Source organism: Protopterus annectens, chromosome 3.part0, assembly GCF_019279795.1.
Source record: "Protopterus annectens isolate FY-2018-M chromosome 3.part0, PAN1.0, whole genome shotgun sequence".
Lineage (NCBI taxonomy): Eukaryota > Metazoa > Chordata > Ceratodontiformes > Protopteridae > Protopterus > Protopterus annectens.
The window spans coordinates 1,451,804,907-1,451,822,501 of record NC_056731.1 but is presented as its reverse complement, the minus strand read 5'-3'; the positions used below and the strand labels follow the sequence as shown (position 1 = coordinate 1,451,822,501).

Below are 17,595 nucleotides of genomic sequence, written 5' to 3'. Positions count from 1 at the left end.
ATTCCTCTTCATCTTCAGCTTTCTAGCAGATGCCTGAACGTTTTGGGCCAAAAATGATTGGTATTTGGAAATGTTCATAATTCTCTCCAGCTTGACTAAAGCCTCAGTTCCAGCTGAAGGAAAAGCAGCCCCAAAGCATGATACTGCCACCGCCATGCCTCACCACGGGAATGGTGTTCTTTTGGTGATGCAAAGTGTTGGTTTTGCTCCAAACGTGCATTTTGGAAGTGTGGCCAAAAAGTTCAACCTTGGTCTCATGAGACCATAACACATTTTCCCACATGCTTTTGGGAGATTTGATGTATTGTTTTGCAAATTTTAGCCAGGCCTGGATGTTTTTCTGTGTAAGAAAAGGCTTCCGTCTTGCTACCCTACCCCATAGTCCAGACATATGGAGAATATGGGAGATTGTTGTCACATGTAGTACACAACCAGTACTTGCCAGAAATTCCTGCAACTCCTTCAGTGTTGCTATAGGTCTCTTGGCAGCCTCCCTGACCAGTTTTCATCTTGTCTTTTCATCACTTTTGGGGGGACATCCAGTTCTTTGCAACATCACTGTTGTCCTATATTTCTCCACTTTTTGATGACTTTCTTCACTGTGTTCCATGGTATACTTAATGCTGTGGAAATTTTTTTGTACCCTTCTCCTGACTGTTAGCTTTCTACAATAAGATCCCTTTGATGCTTTGTAAGCTCTCTGCGAACCATGGCTTTTGCTGTAGCAGGCAACTGAGTAAATGTCAGGAAAATCCTACTAGGACAGCTGAACTTTATTTGGGGTTACTCATAGTCTCTTTAATTGATGGCAGGTGTGTACCCAAGAAGACTGAATGCTGTCATTAAATCAAAAGGAGGTTCAACAAAGTATTAGTTTAAGGGTTTGCATACTTATGCAACCAGCTTATTGTACGTGTTTATATTTTTTTATATTTTTCCCTTTACAGATTTGTTTTTCAGTTGAATTGTACAGGTTATAGGTCACATTAAAGGTGGGAAAAGTTTTGGAATGATTTAGTGTGGTCTCATTTTGTATCACACAAAAACCTGGCATTTTAACATGGTGTGTAAACATATATATATATATATAAATATATATATATATATATATATATATATATATATATATATATATATAAATATATATATATATATATATATATATATATATATATATATATATAAAATGAAAAACTAGAGAAGTCCTAATCAAAAAACTGACAGACTCTCTAAGCAAACAGGAAGAAACTAAACTAACAAACAACTGCTTAATTATTATTTGTTTAATGAGGGATTGAAGGGGAAAGGAAAATGCCATAGAAAAATACCAATGGATGTTTTTGAATAGGAAGGATATAAATCCGAGCTAACTAGAATTTAACACTATGTAGAAAAATAGGAAATATTAGGGACACAGGTGGAAAGTGGTCTCAACTTCGATAATCACATTGCCACAGTAGTCAGGAAATACTTCTATGTGGCACACCTCATCACTAAGGGCTTTTCATCCAGAAAAAAGGAGGTTATTGTCCCACTGTACTCATCCCTCATTAGACCCATTATAGAATACAATGCCCTATTTGGTATGTACTTTCAAGACATCTGCGACAACTGGAAAGGCTGCAGAAATACCTCACTAAAAGAATCACAGGCCTAAAGCAGATGCCCTATGCTGACAGTCTAAAAAAACTCCAGCTATACTCTATCACATATTGTCTACTCAGTGGTGATCTCTGCTTAACATGCAAGGCCATGTCAAACCCAGAGCTGTTGGACATGCTACACTTAAAGAAATTCCAATCCCTCATAGCCATACACTCCAGGGATCTAAATCTTGTCATCACAATGAACAAAACATGCTGGAAAGATAGTTTCCTGACCCAGAGACTCCCCAGACTCTGGAAGAGACTGCCCATACATGTCAAGCAGAGCGCCTCTTTGGCTTCTTCAAAAGGAAACTTGACGATTGGATGGCAAATAGGAAATTCACCCCGGGGATTATGTCAGTCAGCCTGCTAGACAGAGGTCCAGGGAAGTAAATATTGTTGGAAGAAATAGCCAGGGAATTGTTACTAGGCTTGTATAGGCCCTAGAGCCGATAGCCTGGATCCAACCTATGAACCTATAATATTTAGTAATATTAAGAGATATTAAGAAATATTGAAAACATTTCCTCACATAGCCCAGAGCTAGCAAAGGGACCACGTCTCCAGCAAAGCAGCAATCGAGATCTGAGGTAATGGGGAAGTGCATTCTGGGAAGGGTAGAATGCTCAAGAGCTTAGCTGGAGGCCACAAGCTTCTACATAAGGACAAAATGGATCTAACAGATCTGATCCAACCCATATGTGGGAATAAAGGTGAGATTGACAACAACACATCTATGTTAATAACTGAGCAGCCTACACCTGTAGTAAATCCTGTGCCATACTTTGGTAACAAAGAGAAAGCATCAGTTGTAGAGATAACTCTGCTTTAAATGTGGGGGAAGTGCTAACATAGCTAGCTTTTGTACTGGTAATCATAACTTTCTTCTACCTGTAAAAGCTATAACAACTAAAAAACATGCTATTAATGTTATTAAGCCTAAGAAATGGTCTGTAATAATAGTTCAGCCAGCCTTTTGTTATTGCTCTGCTATAACTAAGTATAGCATCTTATTGGCAGGGAGCTGCAGAGACTACTAGATTCAAGCAGTATGATGATGCTTATATAGATAATGTGTGTTTGTGAGAAAGCAGTTGAAAAGGTGCACATTCATGGAGATAGGACACTATATCGCATTACTCAGGTGGAAATATAAACTGTGTTTGGAAAAGTGTCTTCTTGCAGTTCTTAATATAACATATGATATGAAAAAAGGAAATATTTTCCTTCCATTAATGATTTGTGGAGGAAAATGAAATTAAGGTAATCCTTTTGATACCACCTTAGTGTGTGAGGGGAATCAACAGGTGAATAAGTATACAGATATACCTCTAGCTATCCTGGAAAAGGTTGGAGACAAGACACGACACATTCATAGGAGTGTATGAAACCAACAAATATGAAGGAATAGTAGCAGAAAGCAGTAAAGATACAACAGTTAAGTTAAGGTTACACAGAAAATAAACTGCATAATTAAAGTGATATATCATCACACATCTATGGTAGACCAGCCGACAGGAACAGATATAGCAGAAGGAATTACACACTTAAAGTACTGCAGCCTAGAAATGTTAAAAAAGCAGGGAGCAGATTTACCTAGATCTGAAGAGAAAGAATCACTCACTGAAACAGCACATTTCAAAGAAATTAAGTTAGGTAGTACAGAAAATATACAACCAAAGCAGAATGATAAACTTTCTATTAGGTTAAAACAGAAAGTATTGAAAATGGAGAATTCTAAGCAATATGCAAATGCTGAGAAGGAGAAACATATCAATAAGAAAGACTTTATTAGTGCAGCAAAAAAAAAGAAGAAACAGTATCTGATCAGAGCTCTAAATATGTCAGTATAAGACAGAAAACTCAACTAAGGGAAGAGTCTAGACATCAGGTCTATGTAAGTTGGGAAATAAGTAAAAGGTATTTTATTTCTGAAACATTAATTTTGCTCTAACATACTTTTCTCAAAGGGAGAGCAACTGGTAGGTGGTGCTCACTCAAATACCGAGACAAAAGCAGAACACCCTACATAAGAAAAATAAAGAAAAATAAAGATTAAAACAGTACTCAGTCACACTTAATAGATTGAGAGCACCCTTAAAAAGAAAAGACAAACAGAAGGATCATGAATACTAAGAAACAAGACAATACTGAACATAGCCCTAATGATATTCCTGTTAGGTAAAAATACAGCAACTCTAGATAGAAGAAAGAAAGTTCTGTGCAGCAGGTTTATAAAGGGAAAATAACAGAAAAAAAAACTAAGATAAAATAGGAACTGACACCTAAAAACATTGACAACAGCTTATTTCTTAGGAAAATATACACTGAAACTATAGTGTCTGTACTGGTATCTGAGGTGGCATTTTCTACCTCATGACAGGCTGACCATGAGAAAACTGCAGAGTTCAATGTTTAAAGGCTGTAGCAGGCAACTGAGTAAATGTCAGGAAAATCCTACTAGGACAGCTGAACTTTATTTGGGGTTACTCATAGTCTCTTTAATTGATGGCAGGTGTGTACCCAAGAAGACTGAATGCTGTCATTAAATCAAAAGGAGGTTCAGCAAAGTATTAGTTTAAGGGTTTGCATACTTATGCAACCAGCTTATTATGCGTGTTTATATTTTTTTATATTTTTCCTTTACAGATTTGTTTTTCAGTTGAATTGTACAGGTTATAGGTCACATTAAAGGTGGGAAAAGTTTTGGAATGATTTAGTGTGGTCTCATTTTGTATCACACAAAAACCTGGCATTTTAACATGGTGTGTAAACATATATATATATATATAAATATATATATATATATATATATATATATATATATATATATATATATAAAATGAAAAACTAGAGAAGTCCTAATAAAAAACTGACAGACTCTCTAAGCAAACAGGAAGAAACTAAACTAGCAAACAACTGCTTAATTATTATTTGTTTAATGAGGGATTGAAGGGGAAAGGAAAATGCCGTAGAAAAATTCCAATGGATGTTTTTGAATAGGAAGGATATAAATCCGAGCTAACTAGAATTTAAAACTATGCAGAAAAATAGGAAATATTAAGTAAGTAGGGACACAGGTGGAAAGTGGTCTCACCTTCAATAATCACATTGCCACAGCAGTCAGGAAATACTTCTATGTGGCACACCTCATCACTAAGGGCTTTTCATCCAGAAAAAAGGAGGTTATTGTCCCACTGTACTCATCCCTCATTAGACCCATTATAGAATACAATGCCCCATTTGGTATGTACCTCTCAAGACATCTGTGACAACTGGAAAGGCTGCAGAAATACCTCACTAAAAGAATCACAGGCCTAAAGCAGATGCCCTATGCTGACAGTCTAAAAAAACTCCAGCTATACTCTATCACATATTGTCTACTCAGTGGTGATCTCTGCTTAACATACAAGGCCATGTCAAACCCAAAGCTGTTGGACATGCTACACTTAAAGAAATTCCAATCCCTCATAGCCATATACTCCAGGGATCTAAATCTTGTCATCACAATGAACAAAACATGCTGGAGAGATAGGTTCCTGACCCAGAGACTCCCCAGACTCTGGAAGAGATTGCCCTTACATGTCAAGCAGAGCGCCTCTTTGGCCCTCTTTAAAAGGAACCTTGACGATTGGATGGGAAATAGGAAATTCACCCGGGGATTATGTCAGTCAGCCTGCTAGACAGAGGTCCAGGGAAGTAAATATTGTTGGAAGAAATAGTCAGGGGAATTGTTACTAGGCTTGTATAGGCCCTAGGGCCGATAGCCTGGAACCAACCTATGAACCTATAATATTTAGAAATATTAAGAGATATTAAGAAATATTGAAAACATTTCCTCACATAGCCCAGAGCTAGCAAAGGGACCATGTCTCCAGCAAAGCGGCAATCGAGATCTGAGGTAATGGGGAAGTGCATTCTGGGAAGGGTAGAATGCTCAAGAACTTAGCTGGAGGCCACAAGCTTCTACATAAGGCCAAAATGGATCTAACAGATCTGATCCAACCCATATGTGAGAATGAAGGCGAGACTGACAACAAGACATCTATGTTAATAACTGAGCAGCCTACACCTGTAGTAAATCCTGTGCCATACTTTGGTAACAAAGAGAAAGCATCACTTGTAGAGATAACTCTGCTTTAAATGTGGGGGAAGTGCTAACATAGCTAGCTTTTGTACTGGTAATCATAACTTTCTTCTACCTGTAAAAGCTATAACAACTAAAAACATGCTATTAATGTTATTAAGCCTAAGAAATGGTCTATAATAATAGTTCAGCCAGCCTTTTGTTATTGCTCTGCTATAACTAAGTATAGCATCTTAATGGCAGGGAGCTGCAGAGACTATTAGATTTAAGCAGTATGATGATGCTTATAAAGATACGGTGTGTTTGTGAGAAAGCAGTTGAAAAGGTACACATTCATGGAGATAGGACACTATATCCCATTACTCAGGTGGAAATATAAACTGTGTTTGGAAAAGTGTCTTCTTGCAGTTCTTAATATAACATATGATATGAAAAAAGGAAATATTTTCCTTCCATTAATGATTTGTGGAGGAAAATGAAATTAAGGTAATCCTTTTGATACCACCTTATCAGTGTGTGAGGGGAATCAACAGGTGAATAAGTATACAGATATACCTCTAGCTATCCTGGAAAAGGTTGGAGACAAGACACAAGACACATTCATAGGAGTGTATGAAACCAACAAATATGAAAGAATAGTAGCAGAAAGCAGTAAAGATACAACAGTTAAGTTAAGGTTACACAGAAAATAAACTGCATAATTAGTGATATATCATCACACATCTATGGTAAATCAGCCGACAGGAACAGATATAGCAGAAGGAATTATTCACTTAAAGTACTGCAGCCTCGAAATGTTAAAAAGCAGGGAGCAGATTTACCTAGATCTGAAGAGAAAGAATCGTTCGCTGAAACAGCACATTTCAAAGAAATGAAGTTAGGTAGTACAGAAAATGTACAACCAAAGCAGAATGATAAACTTTCTATTAGGTTAAAACAGAAAGTATTGAAAATGGAGAATTCTAATCAACATGCAAATGCTGAGAAGGAGAAATACATCAATAAGAAAGACTTTATTAGTGCAGTAAAAAAAGGAAGAAACAGTATCTGATCAGAGCTCTAATTACGTCAGTATAAGACAGAAGACTCAACTAAGGGAAGAGTCTAGACATCAGGTCTATGTAAGTTGGGAAATAAGTAAAAGGTATTTTATTTCTGAAACATTAATTTTGCTCTAACATACTTTTCTCAAAGGGAGAGCAACTGGTAGGTGGTGCTCACTCAAATACCGAGACAAAAGCAGAACACCCTACATAAGAAAAATAAAGAAAAATAAAGATAAAAACAGTACTCAGTCACACGTAATAGATTGAGAGTACCCTAAAAAAGAAAAGACAAACAGAAGGATCATGAATACTAAGAAACAAGACAATACTGAACATAGCCCTAATGATATTCCTGTTAGGTAAAAATACAGCAACTCTAGATAGAAGAAAGAAAGTTCTGTGCAGCAGGTTTATAAAGGGAAAAAAACAGAAAAAAAACCTAAGATAAAATAGGAACTGACACCTAAAAACATTGACAACAGCTTATTTCTTAGGAAAATATACACTGAAACTATAGTGTCTGTACTGGTGTCTGAGGTAGCATTTTCTACCTCATGACAGGCTGACCATGCTCTCAGGTAATCCAGATAAACTTTTAACAAGGCATATAAGGAAGATAATGGGTGGCCACGGTGGTGCAGCGGGGCGGCCACGGTGGTGCAGCGGTTAGCGTTGTCGCCTCACAGCAAGAGGTTCTCTGGTTTGATTCTCGGCTGGGGTGCCTTCTGTGCGATGTCTGCATGTCCTCCCTGTGGTTGCATGGGTTTCCTCCGGGTGCTCCGGTTTCTTCCCAGATCCCGAAGACATGCAGTAGGTGGATTGGACACACTCAAATTGGTCCTAGGTGTGAGTGTGTGCATGTGCGTGCCTCCTGTGGAAGGTTGGGCGCCGGGCTGGCAACTCGACACTGTTTAAAATTCCACTGTCAATCATGAGCGGACAGATGATATGCTGTGGCAACCCCTAACTGGGAAAAGCCGAAAGAAGAAGAAGATATAAGGAAGATAACACTCTGAATAGAGCAAGGGAAAATAGAGTTGCAGAGCAATCAACTGTACAAAATGTTCTCACTTCTGAACCACAGTTTCAGTTACAAAATGTCTTAATGTATACAGTAAGTAAAGACAGACAGGAAATATGACAACTATTAGTACCTAAACCTTTATGAAAACTAATGATAAGATTAGTACACAGTCACATACAAGGAGGACAGCATAGAAGGAGAAATACTAAAAAAAACAGAGTCCATTAAAGTTTCACTGGCCAAGAATAATAAAATAAAGTTGAGAACTTCTAAGCTGGTTGTCCTTTATGCCAGAAGACAGTCCTCCGCCCAGGCTTTAAAAATCCTTTGACTATGATGCCAATCAATGAGATGTCATTTGAATTTATTGCTACGGATATTTTCAGCCACTGGTAAAATCCAGCCATGGGTTCAATACATTTTGTTCATTCTAGATTATGTAACTAAAGTGATGAGGTTAAAACTGCCAACATAAAAATTTCAACAAAACCCAAATTAAAGGTCATGCTGCTAAATGCTAGGAGTCTAAACATGAAACTGCACTCATTGCAAGCATTCTTAACCCTGGAAAATGCTGACATCTGTGCAGTCACAGAAACCTAGTTCAAAGATGCAGCCATAACTGGTTACTCATCCTGTCATACATTCAAACCTCAAACTGTGGGTAGTAAAGCCAAAGGAGGTGGAGTTTCAATATATATTAAAGACATACACACCTCCAGGCTGGTCAAACAGTATGATATACAGGAGACACTACAGGTGCAGTTAACCATTGACAAGACCCCTATACAAATCATAGCTAGTTAACAGCCTGCAAATCTGATCCAAGATACCCAAACTGCCTATCTAGACCTCTTTGAATCTATGAAGATTCAACCCTTTATCCTGACCCTGGGTGACTTTAACATAGACTGGAAGTACTGCTCATGCCAGAACACAAATGTCCAGAGATTCCTCAATTTTTTCAATGCAAATGCTTTTTAAAAGCTAGTCAATGCCCCCACAAGAGGTGATAATTTCTTGGACTTGGTATTAACTAACATGAGTAACCATTGCAGCATCCCTGCAGTATCATCCTATCTTGTAAGATCAGACCATAAAGTGGCCATGTTCAAAGTCAACATCTCCCCCAATCCCCCTCTAGCTGGGGTCAAACAAAAAAACTTTTCCAAAGCTGATTACAGCCTCCTGAGTGATGGTATAACAGCTTTGCAGCCCCCACTCCCTCTCTAGGAACTGGCAGCAGTATCCAAAACTATACCAAATTACTATGCAAACATTTATATAGATGCATGGAATCAGGATTACCTGACAGGACTAAATCATCCTCCGCAAGAAAGAGTAAACCTGTCTTGTGGACATCTGCAATAAATAAACTTTATAACAAAAGAAAAAAAATTGCTGCCCAGGACGAAGAAGGAGCAGGTGTCCAATTGGAAGCACTCTCTCCTTAGCATAAACAAGCAAATAAGAGCACTAGTGCAATCCTGCAAAGCAAACTTCGAGTCCAAATTGGCCAAATCTACTAGAGACAATCATAAGGCCTTCTTCTCATTCATCTGTAATCTCAAAGGTAGCACCCAGATCTGTTCAGAACTGGTGGTCAAGGACATCACATATACAAATGCCGTAGATATAGCAAACTTGCTGGCTGACAGATTCAGGGAAAATTTCACCCCCTGTCCTCCCTATCAGTAAATCAGGACATTCCCAGTACCTGCCCCTTCCCCTTATATCTAGGGATCAGGTCATCACTGCTGTCTGAAAGGCAAACAATACAGCCTCCATGGGACCCAGTAACATTCCAGGCTGCATCCTACATGAACTCAGGCAGGAACTTGCAGCACCATTAGGCACCCTATTCAACCAAAGCCTGAGTACCGGCATTATCCTAGCTGAGTGGAGGACAGCCACTGTCATCCCTTTACACAAAGGTGGAGCATCCACCAGTCTGGAAAATTATAGACCCATCAACCTAACTAGCCTGATGTGCAAGGCCATGGAAGAGATTATCATGGATCTCATTAACAAGGACATTATCAACCCCCAAACACTCGATCACGCACAGTTTGGCTTTGTCAAGGGAAGGTCATGGCTGTTAAATTTGGTCGACTTTTTTGAGAAAGTCAGTCAACAAAGCCATCAAAGAGGGGAAGACAGTGCACACCACCTACCTTGACCTGGCCAAAGCCTTCAACACTATTCCCCACTCGGGCATAATAGATAAACTCTCTCAACTAGGCATCAATCCATATGTTACCAGATGGGTAGCTAACTGGCTCACTGATAGAACCCACCTAGTCAAAATAGGGGAAGTCTCTTCAAGCAGTAGACCCGTATCAAGTGGTATACCCCCAGGGTTTGGTCTTGGGGCCCCTGTTATTTGGGATATACTTTTCTGAGGTGCAGGCCAAAACCAGTGGGCTATGGCTGACCAAGTTTGCAGATGACTGCAAGCTGGGAACTGTCATCAATTCTCTTAGTGATGTGGAAATCCTCCAAGAGGGTCTCCCCCAAACAAATGACTGGTGCCAGAAACATGGCCTCAAGCTGAATACAAAAAATACATCATCACAAATTATCACATTAATAACAATGTCCTAAGCATGCAGTCAGTCGTGAGGGATTTATGCACCCAGATTAATAGCAACCTGACTTTTGATCAACATGCTGCTTCCATTGTACGGAAAGCTTACTACATAGCCCACCTCATAAGTAAGAGTATCTCATCCAGGGACAAGGAGGTTATAACATCCCTGTAGTCTTCCCTTTTAAGGCCCATTATTGAGTACAACACCCATTCAGCATGTACCTCACAAAGGACATGCAGCAGGTGGAGAGACCACAGTGGTTCCTCACCAGGAGAATCCAAAGCCTCAAAAATCTACCATACACAGATAGGCTAAAAGCCCTATCTCTCTACTCTGTTTCATACAGACTTCTCAGGGGTGACCTCTGTCTGGCATACTAGATGATCTCAGACCCCGCCTTGATGGGACTGCTGCATCTCTTCAAGTCAAGCGCCACTCAAGTAACCCGCACACGTGGCCTCAACCTGGTCTGTGACATCAATAGAACTTGTTGGTGGGCAGATTTGTGTCCCAGAGACTCCCGCATCTATGCAATAGACTCCCTCTCTACATCAAGCACAGCACCTCTTTACCCCTTTTTAAGCACAATCTGGATAACTGGATGGGAAACAGAAAATACATCCCTAGGATTCCACCTGTGTCCCTGCTGGACAGGGACATCGGGTTCTGACTTGTCTAAACATGGGCTAAACTCTTGGCTAGGCTTATATGGGCCTTTGGGCCAATAGCCTAGTAACTTCCTATGAGTACACTGAGGTTATGCCCTTATGTAGTACTAATGCTAAGTCTATATCATCATTATCACCCTTTTCCCCATTTTTTTCCATGGGGTCAGGGTGTTGTGTAAAACTGCTGCCGTTTCTCTCTATTCAATGCCACTCTCCTGCCATGTTCGACACTCATACCTGACTCTCGCAGGTTTTCTCTCACAAAATCCATCCACCTCTTTGCTGAAAGCCCTTGTTTCCTCTTGCCTTCTTCCTGTCTGTCCCAAGCCTTCTTCACCAGATTGTATTCTACTTTTCTGCACATGTGCCCAAACCACCGTGATTTGTTCACTTTCACCTTTTCTGCAATTGGAGCTACTTTGGCTTCTGCACTTATGTCCTCATTTCTTTGTCTCTCCCACAGTGTGCATCCTACCATCCAGCTGAGGTACTTCATCGCCATCACCTTTAGCTTCCAAAACTGCCTTGCCTCTACTGTCCAGATTTCCATACCATACAGTAGTACTGGTCACACCACTGTTTTGTACAGCTTACTTTTCAGCCTCTTTGACATTCTTCTGTCATATACTACATCTGACACTCTGTGCCAGTAGGATGCAGCCCATCTGATTCTACCTTTGACCTCCTCATTCAGACTTCCCTTCTCCTCAACCACCCACCCATGGTACTTGAATCTGTTAAACTGTTCCACTATTTCCCTTCTATCGCATTTCCCACATTCATCATAGTTCTCCTATCTGCTGCCATTACAACTGTCTAATCTGTACTCAGTTTCATCCCATGTGCCATCAGTTGTACATTCCATTCTCCTATCCTTTGCTGAAGTTCTTACTCAGTCTTCCTGTAATGCTACATTGTCTGCATACAGCAACCTTGTTGATCTGTCCCCTCCAACCTGTTTGCTAATGTAGTCCATCACCAGTATGCACAGCAGTGGGTTCAGAGCAGGACCCTGATGCACACCCACACCCACTGGGATCTCCTCTGTGAGACCAAACACTGTTTGTACTTGAGTCATTAGGTCCTTGTACACAGCCTTCACTAATTCTACCAATGTGTCTGGGACTTTGAACCACAACAGGACTGCCCAAATCAGCTTTCTTGGGACTTGGCCATATGTTTTCTACAATTCTAGGAATGCCCAGTTGGACTCTTTTTCACTTCCCTAGCTTTTTCTCAACTATCTGTCTCTCTGCAAACATCAGGTCAGTTATGCTGCATCCTGATCTGAATGCAAAATGCCCATTTTCCATCTTACTACTACTCTGTATATTCATTTATCAAACACCCTCTCCAGAACTTTCATTAGATGTGATAGGACTTTGACACCTCTATACTGCCCACAGTTGTGAATATCCCATTTGTTCTTGTACACTGTCACTAGTATGCTTATTCTTCAGTCATCTGGAATACGCCTTTCTCTCCACACTGCTACCAGTACCCTCAGGAGCCATATTTTTCCCTAGCTCATCCAGCATCTTGGTCATATCTGCTGTGACCTCATCTAAGTCTGCTGCTTTCCCTGACTTCATTTTCCTTAGTACTGTTCCTTCTTCATGTAGTGTGGGCTCCCCATCTTCTGTCATTGTATACCGTGTCTGGGGCAGTACAGCTCCTGTGGAGTTCTTATCATTCAAACACTGATGGAAGTACTCCTTCCATCTGCCTTTGATGTCCTGTGGACTGGTGAGCAGGATGTTGCTGGCATCCCTACCTTCTTCATTTTTCTTTATGCCTTTGCCTTGCAACTTGATATAGTTTCTTTGTGCCATGCATTGAGTCACTTTACAGAAGTTGATAAGAGTGCCTGTGATGCCATTTCTTTGCAATTGCAACTCCTTTCTTAGCTTCTTCCTTAGACAATCAGTATTACTTCTTGGCCTGGTCCATCTTTTCTATGTCCTGCTTTTTCCTGCATGCCTTATTTCTTTTGATGATTTCCTGGACTTCTGCATTCTACCACCAGCTTTCCTTATGTACCTTATTTCCATACCTGCTCAGTTGCATATCTGTTCTGTAGTCCTCACACATGCTGATTTGAGTTGCGGCCATTCTTCTTCAATACCACCTATTTCCTATTATTCTTGAGATGCTAGAGCCCTGAGTAATTCCTTGAATTGTGCTTTCTCTCCAGTCAACTTTCAGGTCTTCAGCCAGGTCTCTGTTGACCATAGAACCTTCTCTGAACACTGCTTGCAGCTGTTTGTGGCAATCAGTGTTTTACACTGTGGACTGATTGTTTCACTAGGAATAATTTTGCAATCACTGATTCTAACCCACTGCCCTTTCCTTACTAGGAGAACGTCTACCTGAGTTGCATGTTGGCCAGTTTCTAATGTAATCTTGTGACTGTCTCTCTTTTTGAACCATGTGTTGGCTACTATCAAGCAATTTGCCAGACAGAAGTCTAGAAAAGCCTCTCCTACTTTATTCCTGTTACCTCATCCATGTGGACCCAATTAGCCCTCATATGCTGTTATATGTGCATTTAGAACACCCATTATCAACATCAATTCATGCTGTCCTGCTTTATCTAGTAGGTCCTGCAGCTGTAGTTTGAATGCCCTTTTCTCCTCACTTTCACAACCCTGCTGTGGGGCACAGGGTGGGAGGATGGCATAATGGTTAAGGTGTTTTCCTTATAGACACAAGGTGTAAGGTTTGCTTCTCACATGGGGTAATTGATAGGCTTGAAATGACCCACAAGTGCAGTTAGCCTAGTACTAATCTATGAACCTATGAACAGGCTGAGCTTATGAATACTGCACTATCATTAGGCTGGAGCCTGACTGCCATGAGTTTGTCACTAATTCTGATGACGGACCTCACTGCCTTCTGAAGTCTCTCCCTCAACACAACTCCTGCACCTGTCCTCGTCCTCCTGAGTAGTAGACTGTGGATCCCAAGACAAATGGCCTATCCTGTTAGTGAACCTACACTGAGTATAGTAATTCTTAGTTCATGTTTGGCGGGTTGACTGGTTTTATGTCCAGCTTTCACTCAACAGAACTATCATAGGTAATTCAAGCTGGGCAATTGGACACCAGCCGGTAGCTTATTGACCCAGGGCTGCTGGGCTTTATGGGGGTCACACACTGGCCAATAGGGGGCACATTCACCTCTCCTACCATTAGCATGGGCTCCTGGTGTAGGTCAGAGTAGGCCGGGTCCTCATCCGCCTTACCACTGGCAAATATCCATGCGTATTTGGCATCATTAGTGAACAAGGTTGAATCAACTAGAGCCATATTTTACACCATCTAGTGGCTATCCCTGACACAGCCTGCAGTCAGTGATCCATGTTTTCCTATCTTGAGGACAGTGCACAATGCAGTAGATGCCCAAAGCGGTTGGTCTATGCAACTCTTCCCCCATAGGGCACCATGTATTATTTTATTTATTTTATTTGCACTTGAATACCGGGATGGTCCACTGGGCCAAAAAGTGCTCATTTTCAGTGGAGGCCTGGGGAGAAATTTAAATACAATCACATTTTAAAGCTCCACATACAAAATAAATTTAAATACAATCACATATTCTCGGTACTGCTGCCCACAGCTCCGTTCTTTGATGAGTTTGAGATGGAAACATTCAGCATGTTTTTTCAGAGGTGGGAGGAACTCCACAAGGGCACAGGGAAAACATGCAAACTCCAAAGGAGCATTGTCCAGAAGTTAGGATGGAACCTTTTACCTTGTGCATATGGGGTGATGAACCAATGATGCTAACTGGTCTCTTCTAAGTTTATAATCAGGCAATTAGTCCTATTATTTTTCAGAGGAGGGATATCTACAAAATACTCACTGACCAGAGGTTTCCATTTATGTCCAGAATAGTACATTGAATGAAAAATAGCTTTGAGGTCAAGCAATCCAAGGGCAGATGGTTCAGTGGATCATTTTAAGCAAATGAGAAGTTATGTATCTACCATAACGTTCCATGTTAGTTGTCTTCTCTCACCTTCTTTCTTGCTTGATGGGATCGGCTCCGACTCGGCACTTTGCTAAGCTCGAGAGTCACTTTTACCAGCTCGAGACAGCCCCATATCCCATGATGCAAGGCGGTAAGTACCCAGATCTCGTTTGTTACCTATAGGCAATAACACCTAGCACAAAAAACTTCCCAGAAGGAAAGAAAGGCAAAAAGCCTGAAGGATGGGCTATAAGGTAGACCAGAACTAGCTGGTCTTAAGAAGCATTCTTCCATATAGGGAGAAAAAAAGGTCTGTCCAGGCCAGGGGGCAGGAGGGAGGGTCGCAAGAAAGAAGGCGAGAGAAGACAACTAACATGGAACGTTATGGTAGGTACATAACTTCTCAATGTTAAGTTGTCGATCTCGCCTTCATTCTTGCTTGATGGGACCGCGTCCCTAGCACCTCTATCCTGGGTGGCTCAATGGAACAGACTCTTGAGAACTGTAGAGCCAAAACTGGCTCTATCCCTGGAGGCCACATCCAATTTGTAATGAGAAACAAAGGTATGAGGAGTGGCCCAAGTGGCTGCTGCACAAATAGTGTCTAATGGAAGTCTAGCCTGAAAAGCTGTGGAAGTGGCTAAGCTTCTGGTTGAATGCGCTTTAGGTTTTGAGCACAGCTGTTTTCCCCTGAGCTGATAGATTTCAGAGATGATGGAAGAAAGCCATCTAGGTAAGGTCACTTTGGAGACAGGAAGGCCTTTCTTGTTATCAGCATAAGAAAGAAAGAGCTGATCGGATTTCCTGAATTGTTTTGGTCTGTCCAAATAATATCTGAGTTGGCGGTGAACATCAAGATAATGTAATTTTTGTTCCGATCTGTTTGAGTAATTAGGGAAAAATACAGGGAGGTCAATAGATTGATTCAAATTATTTTTCGAGGCCACCTTAGGCAAAAAGGTCGGATTAGTTCTCAAGGATACCCTGTCTTTGTGGAAGACCAAATAAGGGGGACGAACAGAGAGAGCATGAAGTTCTGACACTCTCCTTGCCGAGGTAATAGCAACAAGGAAGAGTGTTTTCCATGAAAGAAATTTCAGGGAACATGAAACAGCTGGCTCGAAGGGAGGAAGAATTAAGGATGTCAGCACTAGATTTAGGTCACATTGAGGAGGAGGACTCATGACTGGAGGTTTCAGGAGAAAAATTCCTTTTAGAAAGGCTCTACAAAGCCTGTGGGACATAATGTTGTGATCTGCAAACCCGACATGAAAGTTCGAGATAGCAGCCAACTGAACTTTGACCGTGGAAGATGAAGAGCTGAGTGAAAGATTTCCGCTAAAAATCCAAAACTGCTTGAACAGGGGCAGTAAAAGGATCTATATTTTAGCTTTTGCCCAACAAGAAGCGTTTCCACTTGCTGGTATAAATCCTTCTAGTAGAGGATTTAAGGGAAGCCACTATGATCGCCCTAACAGGATTAGAGATCATAGGAAGCCTGGCTAAGGAAGGAAGTGGAGCAACCACGCTGTGAGGTTGAGAGAAGGAATAGACCGATGCAGCTGACCCGATTGGTGAATCAGAAGGTCTGGCACTGTGTCCAGATGCCATGGCTGCACCAAAAGGTGACGATGGAGGAACGGAAACCAAATTTGTCGAGGCCAATAGGGAGCAATGAGAATCATTTTGGCTCTCAAAACGGTGGCTTTCTGGAGTACTTGTGGAATCAGCGGAAAGGAGGAAAGGCATAAAGAAGTCCCTGGGGCCAATCCTGGGTTAGAGCGTCTCTGGGGGGATGGCCTGGCAGTGGGAAGAGAGAAAAGAAGTCTGGGCATTTGCTGTTTTGGGGAGTAGCAAAAAGATCGCAACATGGGTGGCCCCATTCTAGAAAAATCTCCTCCACTATAGATTGTTTGAGAGACCACTCGTGAGGCATGAGAATAGCTCTGCTCAATCTGTCCGCTAGAATGTTTGTTTTCCCAGGGATATGTGTTGCTACCAGAAACCGATGAGAGGAGATCGCCCATTGCCAAAGTCTGAGAGCTTCTCAACACAAGGGGTAGGACTTGGTTCCGCCCTGTTTGTTGATATACCATACTACAGACATGTTGTCTGTGTGAACTGCAATTGTTCCCAAGGGAAGAAAGTCGTTGAGGGCTTGCAACGTTAAAAGCACTGCTCTCATCTCTAGGACATTTATGTGCAGGTGGTATTCGAATGGTTGCCACGTCCCATGAACCATCCTGCCCTGATAATGACCCCCCCACCCGATCAGGGAGGCATCCGTAGTGACTGTGGCTACCGGGGCCGGGGATACAAAGGGTCTGCCTTGATGAATCTGGGGAGAAGAAATCCACCATGATAGATGATTCTTGCAAATTTGTGTCACCAGGATTTGGTGATGCATGGGAAGTTGTTGGTAAGACCACTGGGTGAACAACATCCATTGAAGAAGACGCATGTAGAAGCGGGCCAGGGGAAGAAGGGTAATAGCTGCAGCCATGAGGCCCAACACCTTCAGAACCATTCTGGCTTGCACCTTTTTGCTGGCAAGGATGATC

The 17,595-nt window shown here is 41.3% G+C and overlaps 1 protein-coding gene across 1 annotated transcript in view; it reads right to left on the bottom strand.

Moving 5' to 3' along the window:
- LOC122797090 overlaps window positions 1-17,595 on the bottom strand; it is a 2,479,517-nt gene that overhangs the window by 1,380,152 nt on the left and 1,081,770 nt on the right. The window lies entirely within an intron of this gene.